General features: G+C 38.2%; 1 protein-coding gene across 15 annotated transcripts in view; it reads left to right on the top strand.

Moving 5' to 3' along the window:
- SEMA6D (semaphorin 6D) overlaps positions 1–17,996 on the top strand; it is a 597,185-nt gene that overhangs the window by 217,908 nt on the left and 361,281 nt on the right. For 12 of the 15 annotated variants that reach the window (XM_084971107.1, XM_084971040.1, XM_084970996.1 and 9 more), the window contains exon 2: positions 4,961–5,041. The exons of the other annotated variants lie outside the window; for them this stretch is intronic. The gene's annotated coding sequence lies outside the window, so the exon portion shown is untranslated. The remainder of the gene's footprint in view (positions 1–4,960; positions 5,042–17,996) is intronic. 15 annotated transcript variants of the gene reach the window in all.

The raw sequence follows: 17,996 nt of genomic DNA, 5'->3' as shown, positions 1-17,996 counted from the left end.
TTTCAGATTCTGGGCTTTGACTTAAACATTGATTTGAATCCTAGCTCTGGTGTTAACTTGCTGCATAACCTTAGGCAAGTCATTGTACCCTCTCGAATCCTTTAGATTCTTCCTTTGTCTGAAGATGATAATATCTACTTCATAGAATGGTTATAAAGATTAAGTGAGCAGATTGATATAATCTTTGCAGTGGTGTGTGGCACCTGGCAGGCCCTCAATAAGTACAACTTTTGTTGTTTTTATGTTGTTACACGTTATCTTAATTTAGTAATTACACATTACTTAGCTTCAACTTCCTTATTTCTAAAATTGGAATGATAATCACTGTCCTATTCATTTTATCTAGTTTTTTTAGTGGAAATTAAGTAACAGTGTATGTAAAGATACTTTGTAAAGTGAAAAATTCTAAATATCCAGGAAGCGTGGTTATTGTCATTATTTTAGAGGTACTTAGGCTGTCATGGTTGCAAGAATATTTGGGGAAAGTCCACCTGAAGTAGATACAGGATGCTACCGATCCACATAAGAACAGCTGCAATCACCCAGTGAGTTCAATTCCTGCACATCTTTTGGTGTGAAAAACTGCCCAATACCTTGTATGTGTAGAAGATAGAGAGTATTTGGAAATAAAGATTGGGAGAGTCTCACTTCTCTTCAAGAGTGATGCATATAAGGTGGAAACTTACAGTGTTTTTTTTAAAAATATTTTATATCTACTGAGCTGTTACCATTCCTAGAGCTTAAAGATTGTACATGATTGCCAAAGCTCCTCTGATTGATAAGCAACCAGCAGCTCAGATACTTGCAGATTCTGCCGGTCTCCATGGCTTTCCTTCCCGCAAAGATGGTACTCTCAGGCCTTTCTTCATCCTCACTGTCCCTTTGTGGGGGATCTCAGAAGTAGGCAGTAGATCAGGCCCTTGACCAAGCTGTCAGGGACTTGCTGTTTATCATTAGGGCTGCCTGAATTACCTTCCTTAGTAAATTTCAATTTCTCATCTCCCTATCTGGAAGTAGAGAGGGTAAGGGGGACAAGAACTGCCTTTGGGATGGTTGGGCCTGTGTCCACAGAGCCGAGTTTGAATGCACCTCTACCAACTACTTCTTACAGCTTGTTTGAGAAGTAAAAAAAGTATCTGGTTGTTTAAACCAGATAACTGGTTTAAGTTATCCATTTCCTCTGAGACTTGCTTATTGCATCTGTAAATGGGGATAATAATATATCTACCAAGCCAAATATTTCTGAGAATTAGATGAAATAATGTTTTTAAAATAGCTTACACTGGAGTTCCCGTTGTGGCTCAGTGGTTAATGAATCCAACTAGGAACCATTGTGGGTTCAATCCCTGGCCTTGCTCAGTGGGTTAAGGATCCGGCATTGCTATGAGCTGTGGTGTAGCTTGCAGATGCGGCTCAAATCTGGCGTTGCTGTGGCTGTGGTGTAGGCCGGCGGCTACAGCTCTGATTAGACCCCTAGCCTGGGAACTTCCATATGCCATGGGAGCGGCCCTACAAAAGACAAAAATAAATAAATAAATAAAGACAAAAAAGTTAATAAGTAAAATAGCTTACAGGAGTTCCTGTCATGGCGCAGCAGAAATGAATCCAACTAGGAACCAGGAGTTTGTGGGTTCGATCCCTGGCCTTGCTCAGTGGGGTAAGGATCCAGCATTGCCATGAGCTGCGGTGTAGGACAAAGATGCAGCTCGGATCTGATGTTACTGTGGCTGTGGCATAGGTTGCCAGCTGTAGCTCTGATTTGACCCCTAGCCTGGGAATCTCCATTTGCCGTGGGTGCAGCCCTAGAAAAGAAAACAAAGAAAAAAAAAAAGAAAAGAAAATAGCTTACAAAGAATACAGCACAGAGCAAATGCTAAACGAATATATACTTTCCTGTTCTTTCTCTTTGATTTGTAATAATTCATGAACAAGTACTCAGCAGCTCAGTCTTTCTAGGCCACTCTTTCCTTACATATGAAATGAACTCAGTGATTTATCATTCCTGTATACCAGTGAAGGCCTAGAATTCCTGCACTTCAAGTTCTGTAGAACAGGAATATATGCAGTTGCTCTGTACATTCTTCAGTGGCTGGAATAAAGTCATAGTGGGAGATTGAGAAGGGAGAATTTGATCTAGGTGTCACTGTAGAAATAGGACTTTTTTTGGCGGGGGGGCTGCACCTATGACATATAAAAGTTCCCTTCAGCTCAAGTTGAGTTGGAGCCGAAGCTGCCGGCCTACACCACAACCACAGCCATGCTGGATCTGAGCCACGTCTGTGACCAGCTTGTGGGAACACAGATCCTTAACTCACTGAGCGAGGTCAGGGATCAGACCCACATCCTCATGGATACTAGTCAGGTTCTCAACCCACTGAGCCACAAGGAGAACTAACTCCTGTAAGTAGGATTTTGATAAACAAATAGAAATTGACAAAATGAAGAAAGACATATAGAATCTAAGGCTTTATTAAGTTTAACAAAAGGTATTTGGATAAACTGGTTTATGGTGAGGTAATAGCACAGACTATTGAGCTGTGCTTGCAAATTTGAGAAAGGGCAGCTCAAAGGGAACATGAGCCCTTCTGTTGGGGAGGTGGTGCCCCTGGTCCTCAGCACACACAGCAGCAATGCAGCAGAGCTTTCAGGAAGCCATCGTTCCTTGCCAGACAGTAATCTGCATGAAAGCAAGGGCTCAGTCTGTTGTTACCAGGCCTACTTGCTGAGTGTTGAGCTTTGAATGAGTATGTGAGTATCACTGATGCACCTAAAATATTAATGTCTGAGTATGGAGTAGGATCCAGGAGAAGAGAACCCAGCGATCTTTTTATAATAGCAGTTTTCCTGGAACACTTCCTGAAGATACCCCAGAGCACTTTTGCAAATGCCGATTATTTTTGTTTAGACAGCTTTTTCTTGTCTGTCGCACAGCTGTGAGTGTGAGAGCACAGTTCTCTGGGGACCTGAGCATATGTGCTCTCCCTGAGAAAATCTGGGAGAGAACCCCAAAGGACTCACTGTACCCCTCTCCCAGCCAAGACAAGGAAAGCCTGCCTGAACAGCTCCCTCGGTCAATGAGTAAAACTGTGAGCTGGGAATAGAGCTTTACAAATGTGTGTGTTAGAATGAAGAGCAAACTTATATACAAGTCAGAAATTCTGGGTTCAATCCTTGATCCTCACAAGTATTATATGAAAACCTCCCTGGACTTCATTTTCTCTCCCACAAATAAGGAGATGTGGACAACGGATATGGCAAGATATCTTCCAGCTCGACGCTCCCAGTATTATTGATATTTCTTTCCTAGGTCTTTGGACCTGGAAAAATACTTAGATTTCTCTAGTTCAGCACTCTTATTTCCCAGATGAGAAAACTGAGGCATAGAGAGAAGTCATTTGCTGGAGGCCACAAAGCAAGTTAGAGCTGAGGTGAGATTAGAACCAACATCCTCAAACTGCCGGTCCAGAGTTTCTTCACCTTTTCTGAGTCAGCGTCCACCTTAAAAATATGATGACCCACAGGGGATGATAGCCAGTCTTTTGGGATAGAACATGATGGAAGATAGTATGAGAAAAAAGGATATGTGTGTGTGTGTGTGTGTGTGTGTGTATGTATGTGTGTGTGTATATATATATATATATTTATATTTATATTTATATTTATATATGTATGACTGGGTTCACTATGTTGTACAATAGAAATTGACACAACACTGTAACTCATCTATACTCTAATAAAAATAAAATTAAATTTTTTTTTTTTTTAAATCTGATGAAAGCTATGAAAAGTCCTGGGAGTGGAGGATGGGATGGGGGCAAATACAAATACTTTACACACAAAACACATAAAATTTATAAACTTTTTAAGGGATGTTTCTTGGAGTTTTGGTTAAAAGCCTTTATGCTGTGTAGATGTTGGAATTACTCAAAGTAGATGCTGGAATCAGATGTTAAAAAGAAACGTAATTATATGTTATGGAAAGTGTGCTTTTTTGGTTTAATAACTTCATTTGTGCAGAAAGCACCTCAGCACAACTGGAACACATTTGGCTTTATAGCTGCCCTCCAAACAAGTCTTCCTTGTTTTGTTGGTGGCAGTTTCTGATTTTTAAAAAGCCCTTTTAAATATCACATCTGTTGTTCCTTGTACATAGATTTCTGCTAAATTCAGTGCTTGACTTACATCAGCTGTAGCCAGATAACACAAGAAGGGGCTGGCTAAAACAGAAAAGATTTTCTCATTAACTGTGTCTGAAGGTGGCCTGTACTAATTAGTTCTTTTTTTCAGGTACTTTTTGCTGATTCTCAAGTTTCCCAGTGGGCTCACATCTCTTGTTTTTCTATATAGCTGCTTCTGGATTCACATCCCTCTAATCCAGTTGTGTGGTCAGATCGGTCCATCCCAGCTGTCAGTGCTTTTGTTGTAAGGGCAACAGGGGAATTTGGAAGCTTCCCTTGAGTAGGTATAGTCGGTCTGGATTGGGGGGTGGGTCTTGCACTCACTCTGACATGGCACTCTGACTAATCAAAGCCTAGGTGTTCTGGACTCTGATTCTTGTCCTATAGGATGCCCACAGGCCTTCCAGTCATGTAAACACATGCTTCATTAAGATTGGATTGGTCCTTTTTTCCCCCCTACAGAGACTGTATCCCTATTGCAGTTTATTAAAACTACCCATGCAGTGCACCATTATTCTTCCTGTTTGTATTCATGAATGGCCTGTTCTCAATAGGAACATCCAGGAGGAGATCAATAATCAGTCTCTTAGTTAGGGTAGGAAAAAAAAAATAGTAAAAGGAAATCCTTTGGTGCACTGCATTCAGCTGTGTTGAAGAGGTCTTATCATTAAAGCAGCAGCAGGCATTCATAAACCAAGCTTGCCGGCAGTGCTGGACATGCAGGATTAAAATAATTGTCCATCACCTTGGTCTCATAAATGTTTTCCTTTGACTTTTGGCAGGATCTCCAACCTGAGCATATGCCAGTTGACATGGGAACACTGAGGCCAGCAATTTAAGGATTTTCACATTTGCTTGCAGTGGTAAGATTTAAAGATATAACAATGAAGGACATTAAACATGACTGGGTTCTGGCTTTTTGCGCTAGATATGAAACTAGAGTTCCTGAGGTGTAATATTTTTTGACCCACACAGGTCTCTATTCAATTACCTTGCAAAACCACAGTGAACAGAAGTTAAATCTATAATCCATAAACATTCAACTCAATATTGTTGGTATTGGTGAAAATAAGGAAACTAAGTAATATCAGATTTCTTTTATTTCCATACATTTGGACCAAGTGAGAGAAATGGTTTCCATTTTGAACAATGAAACTATATGTATTCAGAAGAGATATGACTCTTAGAGCACAAAGGGACACAATGTTTAAGATCCACCAGAAGAAAGAAAGCGGAAGTGATACTGTTTTCAGCACCTTAGAGGGCAGTCATACTCTTGATATGGGTCCAGAGATTTGGGATTTACGGGATTTCTAAAAGAACCAAATCTGTAGTCAGTTAAGAGATTGCTCAAAAATGAAGATTGCCAGGTGCTGATGGTGTGGTGCGTGTGCATTGGATGCTTGTTGGAGTCACAGGCTCAACTGAATGATACTTCTTAAAAAGAGAGGCATGATGGTGAAGATGTTGGCAGATGGACAGCAGATTGTGTTATTAGAAGATAGTGTTGAAAAGAGGAGACTTTCTGTATATGTGCATTTACATATATACATGTGCATACACACTCTTAGATCTGAGGCCAAAATATAGTATTGATTTAAGTAATAATTCAGCATCCCATCTTTTATGAAAGAGAACAGAGTCTCTGGACACATTTCCAATATGAAGTAAAAAAACACACAACAATGTGGTTACCTGGAGTTAATAAACAAGAGCATCTAGGACCCAGGTCGATTCTTTGGACCCTGACTTGTTGCGTTGAACAGATTAAATTCAGTAATAATACTCATTCCATTATCTTCTCCATTCTGTGTCAGATCTTCATAGGATTAAACTCTACCCAGTGTCTTCAATTCTCTGAGGGCTGCCGTTTTAGTACATTTTCTACAAATGTTCAGGTCCCCATTTTCATGTGGCCTTGGAGCAGGTCCATGGTACATGGAACAAAATGTGACTTTCAGCCAACTTAGGTGTTCATTTTTGAGTATTGAAAACCTTAAATCTGTGGCTTTTTTTCAAAGGATTATTTTGGTCATTCTACATTTGTATTTAGCCATCTAAGTATATTCCTCTCAAATTGCCCTGCTGCTTTATTCATTTATATTATTGCAGCACCTTTTAGATTAACAGCTTGTATTCACATAATCTATTTATGGAACAATGGAGGAATGATTGTGAAATAGCCTGGAAGATGCATTACTTAAACTGATACCTGGAACTGACAGTACAGCTTCACACTTTTATATATATGAAAGTAAATGAATGTACCATTATGGTTTCTTTTATCTGAAGAACACATTCCTCTTTAAAATTAAATTACTTTTCACTTGCGTTTAATGCTGAATTTTGTGATTTAGATATGCTTTCTAGGAATTGCCACCAAACCCAAATTCCCATGCATAAGTCATGGTTTCTCCTCTATACATAGAATTCAAGATAATATCTTAATTAGAGAGTCATTAAATCTCAGATCTCAGAAAGGCCAGAGTTAAACAAAACAGAGCTTTTTAGAATCCTCAAAGCTGAGCAATTTGAGGGAAGAACAAAAAAGTAAGAGAACATGTGTGTGATTGGCCTTAATGAAACTACAGACCTCTGTGGAAGTGTTGTCTCCAATGACTCACTTCTGAACCACAGATGGCATTGTTGCCTCAGAGCTCCTTATATCAGAGTATGGCTTTTGTTACCAAGAGTGAAAGCCTACCAAAAACACCCAAAAGATTGTGATAAACCAGATCTGAGTCATTTAGGATACGGGACGGTTTTCTTGAAACTAACCTTGAAGTTCCTCATCTCTGTAGAGAAACAGATGATACTGAATCCTGTGCATTTTTTTTCTGCAATATGAAACCGCTCTGTTGACCAGATAGGCTTGTTTGAGAAAAAATACATAGATGCAAAGTAGCATGGTAGAAAGAGCAATGATTTAGGAATTGGTGGACCTAAATCCTAATCCTAACGCCAGAGCCAATTTAGCCAAAGAAGTTCTTTTTCCTTCTTTTGCCTCAGGGATCATTAAATAGTCACTTAACTATTGAGCCTTAATTTTCAACCTGTAAAATGGGGTTAATACTCAACTGTACTTATTCCTCTGTAGATTTATCCAAAGATAAAATAAAAAACAGGAAAGACTTTGAGGAACTTAAAATCACTACACAGAACTTTGTAATGCTTATAAAGTCGTTTCCTTATGAATAGCACTTGTCTCATTGGAAAGTTATATTAAAGAAGCATCTTCAGAAATTTTCATAGATTTCTTCACATTGAACAAAGGGTTACAGTTGCTGTGAGCTCTAATCTGGTTGTTTTTTCTTATTAAATTATGATAACAACAAAAGTCAGTTGTGTAACTGTCTCTGACTTGTGTCTGGTCTGAACCTGTGTCTGCACTGATCTTAGATTTCAGTGTCCTCTGGCGTTGATCCTGGAGGTGAATTAGCCTTTCTCAGACCTCGAGTTCTTTTCAGATGTATATTTTTACTGAGCCGGATTCTCTGCTTATCTTCCTACCCCTTCCTCTCCACCCACTCCAGTCTCCTTTCTTCTCTCCTTCACACCTCAGAAAGTCCTTTATTTTGGTTGATAATCCAGGTTTTTTTTTGTTTTTTTGTTTTGTTTTGTTTTGTTTTGTTTGTTTGTTTTTAGCTATTGACCCACAGCCCTCTGCTTCCACAAATCCTGCTTTAAGTGTTTGATCTCTAAGACAAATATACCCCCATACCCCTGAGTTTACTTTCTGGCTCTGTTTCATTTCAAATGTTGTAGACAATCCATATGAACTGCGGCGGGGGGGGGATGTCTTGGGTCAAAAAACACAATTTGCTTGAACACACCATTGTCTTTGCCCCTGAAAAGAACTGTGGATCACATACCCTTTAAGAAAACAACCATAATTATTGGAGGACATCACCCAGATAATAAAGAGGAAATTCCAATAATTACATGTTATAGAAAATCTTCCAGAGTGCCTAGTTCATGTACTGATATTAAAAGCAATTAAGGACTATGAATAATGGATGAAGTTAAACACAGAGGTCCAAATTTTTATCCAGAGTGCTGGAAAAGAACCTTAATATAGTGGATATGGGTCAGAGAAATTGGCTGACATATTAAATATCAACCATGAATATCATCTATTTGGGTTTTTTTATGGATAAAATTTGAACACCATCAGAGTTCACCATTATGGATACATTTACCTGTGTGTACTACCATTTTCTTCCCTGATCCCGAGATCCCAAACTATAGAGAGGCATCGTTTGTTCCTTCTCTGACTCTTAAACCCACCATCATTCATACCAGTTTATTCTCCCAAGAAAATAAACTAATGATCTCTTTAAGCCTGGGTATGGTCTATTCTCTCCTCATGTTAGAACCTAGTTTCATCTTTCTTTGAGTCATAAAATTCTGTGACTAATCTGGGAAAGTAACCAAAGAGAATTAAGATAGGAATAAATCTAAGTATGGGAAAAATTATCCCAAGACACTCTATCCAGATTTCCATGTGTTTATAACTGACCCAATTGGCCTGAAAAATACAGTTTTAATCATCATAGTAGACCATACTACTGACACTCAATGAATTAGTTTTCTTGGACTCTGTCTGATCTGGATGCTATTATTTCCAGTGTTTCCAACTAAAAGATAATTTCTCTTTTCAATCATTGACCTCTGCTTCTCTCCAAAGTCAAAATGGAAGTGAGATATAATCAGCAAAAGGGATCCTTAGGTCCCTTCCCAGTAATGGGATCATGAAACAATGGAAACTGATAGAAATTCAAATAGAGTCTCTAAAGTCTCTGCTACTTTCATTAGCATTTCACTGAAGCTCCAGAAAACTGTAAGTATATTCTATGCCAGTCACCCACTAAAACTTTGCAGCTGATGGAGTTCCCATCGTGGCTCAGTGGAAACAAATCTGACTAGTATCCATGAGGACACAGGTTAGATCCCTGGACTCAGTGCATTAAGGATCCGGTGTTGTCATGAGCTGTGGAGTAGGTCACAGACACAGCGCAGATCCCATGTTGCTCTGGCTGTGGTGTAGGCTGGCAGCTACAGTTCGACCCCTAGCTTGGGAACCTCCAGATGCTGTGGGTACTGCCCTAAAAAGACAGTAAATAGATAAATAAATAAATAAAACTTTGCAGATGATCAGAATAACCCATGACTAACAGTAGGAACCAGACAACCACTATATCTGCAATGGTCCCATCTATCACTCAGACATTTTTGGTGTAATAAAGTCAAAAGTGATTTTTCCCCTTTTATTTTCAAGCTTTGCATCTGACAGAGTGTCATTACAGCACAGTGACTTAAGGAAAATTGGGATAGATTGAGCGCCTCTGATAAAAGGCAATCTTTTATATCACTGAAGGATTCTACTGAATTGAAGGAGAACGGGAGAAAGTTTTTAATAATGTGTTCTCTGATGTCTTACCAAATATCTGCAAAAAATTCTAATTAACTATCTAAAAGATACATTATAGAAATACACCGTAGAGGCATAAATAGCATCCTAGAAAACATTTTAGAAACTTAAATGTAGAAATGTTCTTTGTTTGGGACAGTAGAGGGCAAGGAAAGCAGGGAAACATAAGTTGTATAAGCTTAGCATGATTTCATCCTAATATCAGGCAAGAAGACATGTTCTTATATCGCTTGGTCATGTACACCAACTTTTAGGCCATCTGCTTATGTGCTTTATGTGAGAGAGAGGGAGAGGGAATGGGAGAGGAAAGAGGGAAAGATGTCTGAGCAAGGAGAAGTAGATAAATCATGACAAGTGAAACTTCCATAGGTTACCCTAAAGAGCAAGATATACCATATATCTCTTTCCTCAAGGGATGACAATTACTAACAATAGCCATGGTAACTTTAGAATTTGATGTCCTGGGATTTGCTCTAATTCCTGGTGTTTTTCAGTTACCCAGTGAGCTATATTGTGGACAACTACTGTGTCCTGTGATTCCCTGAAATCCTGATTTCCTAAACAGGAGATCTCATAGTGAAAATAGACATCTATCAATACTAATTTTCCATGTGGAAAATGTTTATAACTTTCTGTTTTCTCTTTTTCCTTGTTATTCATATACCCATTTATTTGTTGATTTCTTCATTGAACAAATATTTATTGATCACCAACTAGGCATTTACTAGGCGTTGTTTTGTGTACTGGGGTTACCGAAGTAAACCCAACAGATAAAAATCCTTGTCTTCATGGATTACCTTCTAGTAGAGGAGATGAGCAATGAGCAAGATACAAATCTGAAAGATACATTGTTTATATATTTTATACTCCTGTGTATATAGATAAGTACTAAAGGGAAAAAAATGTAAAGAAGGTATGAACTTTCACAGGACGGTGTTGGGGTTTGAATTGTAGGTAAAGAAGCCTAGTAAAGCTTTTCCCTGTAGAGACCTTTTGAAGCAAGAGTTGAAGGAAATGGAGTAGCGAATCATGCTGATATCTGAAGGAAGAATTTTCTAGACAATAGGAACAGTAAGTGCAAAAGTCGGGAGAGGGCTTGGCATATTTGAAAAACAGCAAGGAGGCCTCTGAGGCTGGATCAGAGTGAAAGGGGGATAAAGATGAAGTCAGAGATGCAATGTGGAGCCAGATCACGGTCTTGGTGCCCAGTGACATGGGAAAGCCTTTAGAGGTTTTCGAATGGAGGAGTAGCATGATTGAGGTGATTTATATTTTTACAAGGATCATTCTGGCTGCCACATTGAGAGTGGACTGTGGAGGCAACACATGCGGTTATCAGGAGAGGCAAAAGTGGGGAGACCACATCAGCATATGCTGCAGTGATTCTAGTAAAAGGGAAGAGGATAAGGTCCTGTGCCTAAGTGGTGAGGTTGGCTTTGTCTCAGAGCATGGAGAATGAATACATAGTCACAGGAGAGATGTGGGTAGGTGGGCAAAGGTGACCGTGAAAGCCTGTGCAAGTTCTCTTTTGATTATTTACAAGATAACAGACACAGTGGGCTGCATTCATGTAGGCAGAGTGGTTGCCTGGTGGATTTTAGTGAGGGCTATGATTTCACCAAGAAAATCCACCAAAGCAAAAAAGGAACTTAGATATGATTACAGTGATTATCTATGGGACTTAAGCTGGAAAGGAAGCAAGAGAGGGTATCATGGGGGAGATTTCTCATGACATTAAGAGTGGATTTTAGGTCCTGGTGGGATTGTACAATTACAGGATTTGGGGTGTGAGAGGGGGTGAATGGGAAAGATAAGAGGTCATGATCAGGGAAAGGGTTATTTGAAATTAAAGGTTGCAGAGGCTGCTGTTATTGGGAGCAATGAGGTAAAGGGTGTGACTGGAATTGAGTGGCTTAGGAGGAATGGTTGATTAAATCTTTGAAGTCCAGGAACTGAGAGGAAAGGATAGCAGGAGGAGCATCCCATGGAATATGGAAATGACTGAAAATTGAAGAGGGGTAGGCTTAGAGTCATCTTGAGCCAGGCAGTAAGATTTCCAATTAATGGAGGGGAAATGAATTAGAGAATGGTGGGAAAAGCACCAACAGGGGTAGATGGTGGTATATCCTGATAATATGTAAGTGAAAGCAAAATTTTTATTTTAATTTTTATTAAAAATTATTCCCCAAAAGCAGTAGTTTTCAAAATAACAATAAAAAATTAATAAAATAAAATTTATTTATTTATTTATTTATTTTTTTGGCTGTGCAAAAAAACTTGTATACAAGTTCCTAGGTGAGAGATCAAATTCAAGCCACAGCAGGAAGCTACATCTAGGAAGGGTTTCAGTGGAATCACTGTTACTGGGGAAGATCCAGGTTTCAACTAGCGCAAAAAGTAAGAAAATTTCCAAAGGAAATTTAAAAGGATTAAAACTTACTGGTAATTGATCTACTAAGTCCCAGAGGGTTAAGAGAAAGGGTTTCAGGAGGTGTGGGGTTGGGCAGTGTCAAAATAAGTAGTGAGAAAGTTGTATGAGAATTAGAGAAGAGGGAGAAAGAATTGACAGTGACTGACCTGCAAAGGCCCGATGATCCTGTCCTCCTGGTCCTGCAGATGGTAGTGTGAGGCTGTGAGTGTCAAGGGCAAGGAGAGTGTTGAGTGCAAGATCCCAAGGTGATAAAGCAGGCCTTCCCAAGAACTGAAGCATCTTGAGGTTTCCACTTGACTGTTGCTGAGGAGACCGTTGTTCTTCAGAAGAGTTGTGTGGCTCAGGACACACAGATAAACTCTTTTGACTTGAACCAGATAAGGGTCTTCAGTGAGTTGGCCTTACATTTAGTGGGTTACACTCCCTCTGAATTCGTTGTTATAGAACCCAGTGGTTTGTTGATCTTAAATCAAAAGACCCCCTCTTAATTCCCTTTATTAGAAGGACATTGTACTATTTGTCCCATCAGATACAAGCTCAACTATGGAACACATTATTGCACTTTAATGAACTTTTGTGATCCTTGCTCCAACTTTTCCCCCACAAGCCTGTTTATAATCCCCCCTTTCTCCACCAACCTGTTCCATTCCTTGATTCATTGAGTGAATGAGTAAACTGTCCACCTGACTGTGTCTTCCACTTTTCTTTAGAAGTACTGCATTCTCTTATTCTGTGAATTTTCTAAAGTATTGGTCGCCTCACAGTTCTGCTCATCCTTAAGGTCACCCCCTCTGAACTGAGCGAAGGTATGTACTTTCCTCATTCTAGTGATGCTCTTTGTCCTTACCTCTGTCTTTGCAAAATTGGCTTGAGAACTGCATCTGAAAACATAAATGACTCTTATCTTTTTTTTTCTTTCCATCTAAGACACTTCTAAAACCAACATTGTTTTGGGTTGGGTGGTAATAGTTGTCCAGTTTGAAGGAGGCACTATAGGTGGTCAGTCACTCTATGGAACTGAAATACAAGGTGTAATTAAATCTAAAGCCTTAGGCCTAATATCTTTGAAAAACAAAGTGGTTTTCTATTTATGGCTTTAGTAGCAGCTACCCTATTCTCTGCAAAAATAAAATATATACATATTAAATAAATATAATTAGAATGGGATCAGAATTAGAGACATAGACAGTCAGTACCATTGGGGTTATTACAAATTACAAAATTGCTCTTTTCTTTTCCTACAAGTAGAGATATTGCAAGAATTTTAAAGAGTAATATTTTTGTACATTTTATGGGAAGCAAATGCTGTGAGTCAGTGAAGAATGCATGATTTAGATGAATGAACTTTTCTTAAGAGTTAAAATTATTCATTATTCATTCTCATCTGTACCACTGGTTATTTCTCAATCCAAGATTCAATCTTCTTGTTATATTCCTTAGTCTCCCTTAATATGGTTCCCACCACCTGCAGTTTCTGAGGCAGTGTGATAGAGATAAGAGCATGGGATGTGGCATCTATGGACTGGTATATGAATTCTGGCTTTGTTACTTGCCAGCCATACAGTTGAGGAAGTTACCTAAGTGCTGTTACCCTTTGCTTTCTTATCACCAGGTTGCCATGTTAACAGTTGTAATGTATTTGAAAGTGCTCAGCACATTACTTATAAACAGTAAGTGTTTAATACATATGCATCAATGCTTTGCTTATCATCTGCTCCTTGGTTTCAGTCTCAGGTACTTGGTTAGTTTTCCTGGTTTATGTTTCTCTGGTCCCCTCAATTGTTTATTTCCTTTTTCTGCTTAAGCATTTTTTTGTCTTTGCCTTCCATTCAGCTGGTGAGTTTGCACCACATTAGATTAGCTTGATAGTTGGGAAGGGGAGCTAAGAGTTTCTCTTTTAGATAAAGAGGATCTGAAGGAAAGATGCTGATGACATGTATAACAGAACTAAATATTTATAGGGAAGAAGGAAGGATGACATAATGGTAATCTGAGTGTCAGCTGATGATACAAAGTTTTCCTAAACCAAACATCCAGCCATGTCCACAGTAGGTAGGATTATCACGGCATGAAAATTTGCCAAATGACATTGACTCCATTTTCTAGACTGACAAGCAATTAATTTAATTAAATAAAATTCTATCATTTTCATATAGTTCTAGATAGGTATTTTACAACATGTAATTTTACCTCTCATTGTTTTTTTTTTTAATTTTTGTTTATTTATTTATTTTCTGCTGTATAGCATGGGGACCAAGTTACACATACATGTATACATACTTTCTTCTCCCATTGTTGTGTTGTGATGTAAGTATCTAGACATAGTTCTCAGTGCTACGCAGTTGGATCTCATTGTGAATCCATTCCAAGAGCAATAGATTGCATCCATTTACCCAAGCTCCCGATCCCTTCCTCTCCTTCCCTCTCCCCAGGGGCAGCCACAAGTCTATGATTTTCTTTTCTTTGGAAACGCTCATTTGTGCTGTATATTAGATTCCAGTTATAAGTGATATCATTATGTTTTCCTAAGCACATAGGCGTAGCGCAGAGTTAGGAAGACTCTTTAAGATGTTTAAGAACTAGGAAGACAGAAGCTGATCAACAGCAGCAAGAACTTAGTATCACAGTATTAAAGGGGTCAGTATTTTGATTCTTCTTCTTTTTTTTTTTTTTAGAGACTGAAAACCAAAGGGCGGGAGATTTGAAATTAACATTTTCCTATTTGAACCTTAAAACATTTTTTGGGGGCTGCATATTGTTTGAGTCTTCAATCATGTATCATTGAATTAAAAACCAAACCTAGTAATCCCCAATGTTAAGTGACGAAATACATATAATGAAATTCTAAACAGAAGAGACAGTTGAAACAGATAAGTTTCCAAGCTCAGCTTTCTTGAATGATACTGTCTTTTCAAAACAATTGGGTATTCCATGTCGCTAAAATAGCAGGGAGAAAAAGAGACTATGTTCTACCTGACTGTGTCTCTTTGGTCATCTTTTCACACTCCATTAGAGACTTTATCCGACTTTTGTATTCCAACTGTATTGTATATTTCCGGTGTTAGAAGAAACTTCAATGAGGACATGATGAATGTCCATATTAAATTGGATCCCTCTCCCCTTTTTAATTAAGTTCATTTAAATTTAATTTTGTAATTTTACTTCAGTAAACCATCTGACTCCAGATGTTGGATGCACTTTTTCTTATTTCTGTTCCCACATAATTGTACCTGTAAAAGATTTATAGCTGCAGGAGGCATTTTGGAACCTTTTAGAGCATTTTTGGCATATGTTTCATGGATGACTGGTAACATGAGCAATTAACATCCTAAAATGTTGTTCTGCTCCCCAGAATATTTTTAATAGGATAAGTTACTTTTATTAGCTTGAACTTTAAACAAATAATCATCTTAAAGGAAACATTATCATCAAAATAACTCAGTTGAAACGGAAGGCCAACTCTCCAAGGAAATTGGTAGGAGTGAGAAGAAAAGACCCTCTGGCTAAAACAGCCTTTAACAAAGACGTATAAAAGAAAGGTGAGGATTGGCCTTTTGCTAAAAAAAGAGCTCTAAGCCCGGTTCCTGTTCCTTCTGATTGACCCTGAGTCACTGTAATGTCTGTGTTGTACTGCATATATTATAGAATGATGGGTTACACCTCTGCCCTGGGGGAGCATTTAACTCTAGCTTTCAGTGAGAGAACTCAGATGAAAGAAACCCACCCAAGCAGCACCTACTTTGATGGACACCAAAGATGGAGGTTCTCATAAGTGTGTTTGTGTACTTAGGAAACATATAGTAGCCATGCGACCTAGAACTCAGGCTTTAACTCCTTGATAAATGATCTTTATCATCAGCTCCTCTCAGGCATTCTTAAAACAACGCAAAAGATTTACCCATAATTAGCCTTTCTTGTTACAAGAATTATTTGAATGCTTACGCTCATTCTGAATCTGCCTTCTTGCTTTCTTAGTCAAAGCACATCTAATAACACACTTGATAGCTCACCTGGGACCTTGTCTAATGAAACTTCTAGTCTTCATCAAAGAAACATAAGACTACAATCAAACCCTTAGTTGACAACTAAAGAAAAACAGCAACTACACATCCACAGGATAAAGACATCAATTTTCTTCCTCAAGTGAGAAATTATCCTTCATTTTTTGGATATACTATAGTGTATCTTGATATATATGAAATATTACCAATTGTGATAAACAAATTAGAGTATGGATTTTTCCGCAGACTTAAGGGATTCAGCAAGCAAACTCTAATTCTATTCTTTCACAGTCTTGCTTTGCCAGGACAAGTATTTGTGCATTGAGGGTGGTAGTTGTCTAAAAACAACTGGTGTTTGACATTACTCATTACTGTTTCCAGTTTCTCTTGTTGCTTTGCATATTAAATGACTAAAACCATTTAACAAAACACTAGTCATTCAGAGCAGGCAAAATTTATTTGTCCATAATTGATAGACAAGGAACTCAGTCCTCACTCGTTTCTAATATAACAAATCAAGCTTATAAAATGATTCTGTATTCACAGGCTTTTTCAACTTTACTAAATTATAAATAGAAAATCAGTAAAGGCCTAGAGAGCAACCAACATATGAAGTGGCAAATGACACATGGCACACAGAGTATTATAAAACTGGATTTTACTCAGTGTATTTGATTAGAGAGTAACTTAGGAAAGTATGCTTAGAACATCTCATGCCTAGATAGAAGAGTGTGTAGTGACTCTTTGCCAATACCTGGAATTCTTACTTGGAGTTAAAAAAATCAATGTCCATCATGTAAATGTTAAGGGAAGAATTTAAAACATATAGGGAGCTTGATAATATTGCATACATTCTAAGTAATAGAAAGGAGGTAATTCATTTTGAAAATTAAGCTTTCAGTTGCTTCTACATTCATGATGAAAGAAAACAAATTTTAATGGAATAAAGTTGTTATCTGCAAAAAATATTGGTTACATTAGAGCCTATCAGTTTATAATTACTTAGGAAATCTATTCAGAGTAAATGTCTGAGACACTATCCTTAGTTTATTTTTTTTAATTTATTCATTCATCAATTTATTCACTGACCATATACTGGATACTTTTGGGGGCAAGGCCAGTGGTAGAGCTTGAGAAGTCAGAAATAAAAAATCAGAGGTGGACCCTACTACTCTCATCTGAACAGGAGAGAGGGGAGACTATTAACCATTATACAATGAATGAATAAATCTTATAAGAATAGGTCAAGATGAAGTATTAGTCCTTATTCTTAACTTGGACAAGTTTTCTAGGTAGAAAGATTACTGTAAGTTGTCACCTGACTTCTTAGACACAAGCACCAGTTTTATAGAAAAAGATTGTATATGAGAGCTGCTCCTCAACAGTATTGGTCAATGCTAAAGTTTCTCATCCCTTGGAAAATTGATACTGAAGTTAAATGATATAGGTAGAGTAAATCTGAATAAGATGCATGAGTTCTATCTTTAACTCCATATTGGCATAGGGGGCTAATGGGCTGATGCAGCCCCCTCTTCATGAGGAATGCTAACCCCTTTTACTGTGCTTTAGCCCTTTTCCCCCTTGGAATGGTACCGATGTGGCTCGATACCCCTCCCCTTCTCCTTGAATGCCACAGGAATTTGTGCCACTGGACTTAAATAATAAAGGGACCTTTTCTTCCATTTCCAAGTTTTCACAGCATCCAGGGACACTTTTGGGGCTTCTATTCAGTGTATAATCTGAAGTTTCCCTTCTCATTTCCCAGCCCAATAAACACCTGTTCTAATTATTCTTACTCATTCTCTGCTGGAGACTTTCGTGTGTATATTGGCTATTAGCAGGTGTTCCATAATAACTGGGGGAAGAACTTATAAAAGATTTCATGTTTTGCTATTATGTATTAATAAATGCTACTTTGTCTACTTCTCTGATTCCTTGAAAGGATTTCTGCAATT

This window comes from Sus scrofa, chromosome 1, assembly GCF_054392235.1.
Source record: "Sus scrofa isolate SSC_HxYL_T2T_F1_AM1 chromosome 1, Sscrofa_HxYL_maternal_Yorkshire_Landrace_v2.0, whole genome shotgun sequence".
Taxonomy (NCBI): Eukaryota; Metazoa; Chordata; class Mammalia; order Artiodactyla; family Suidae; genus Sus; species Sus scrofa.
The sequence above is the reverse complement of the archived record's forward strand: the minus strand, read 5'-3'. Positions and strand labels throughout refer to the sequence as shown.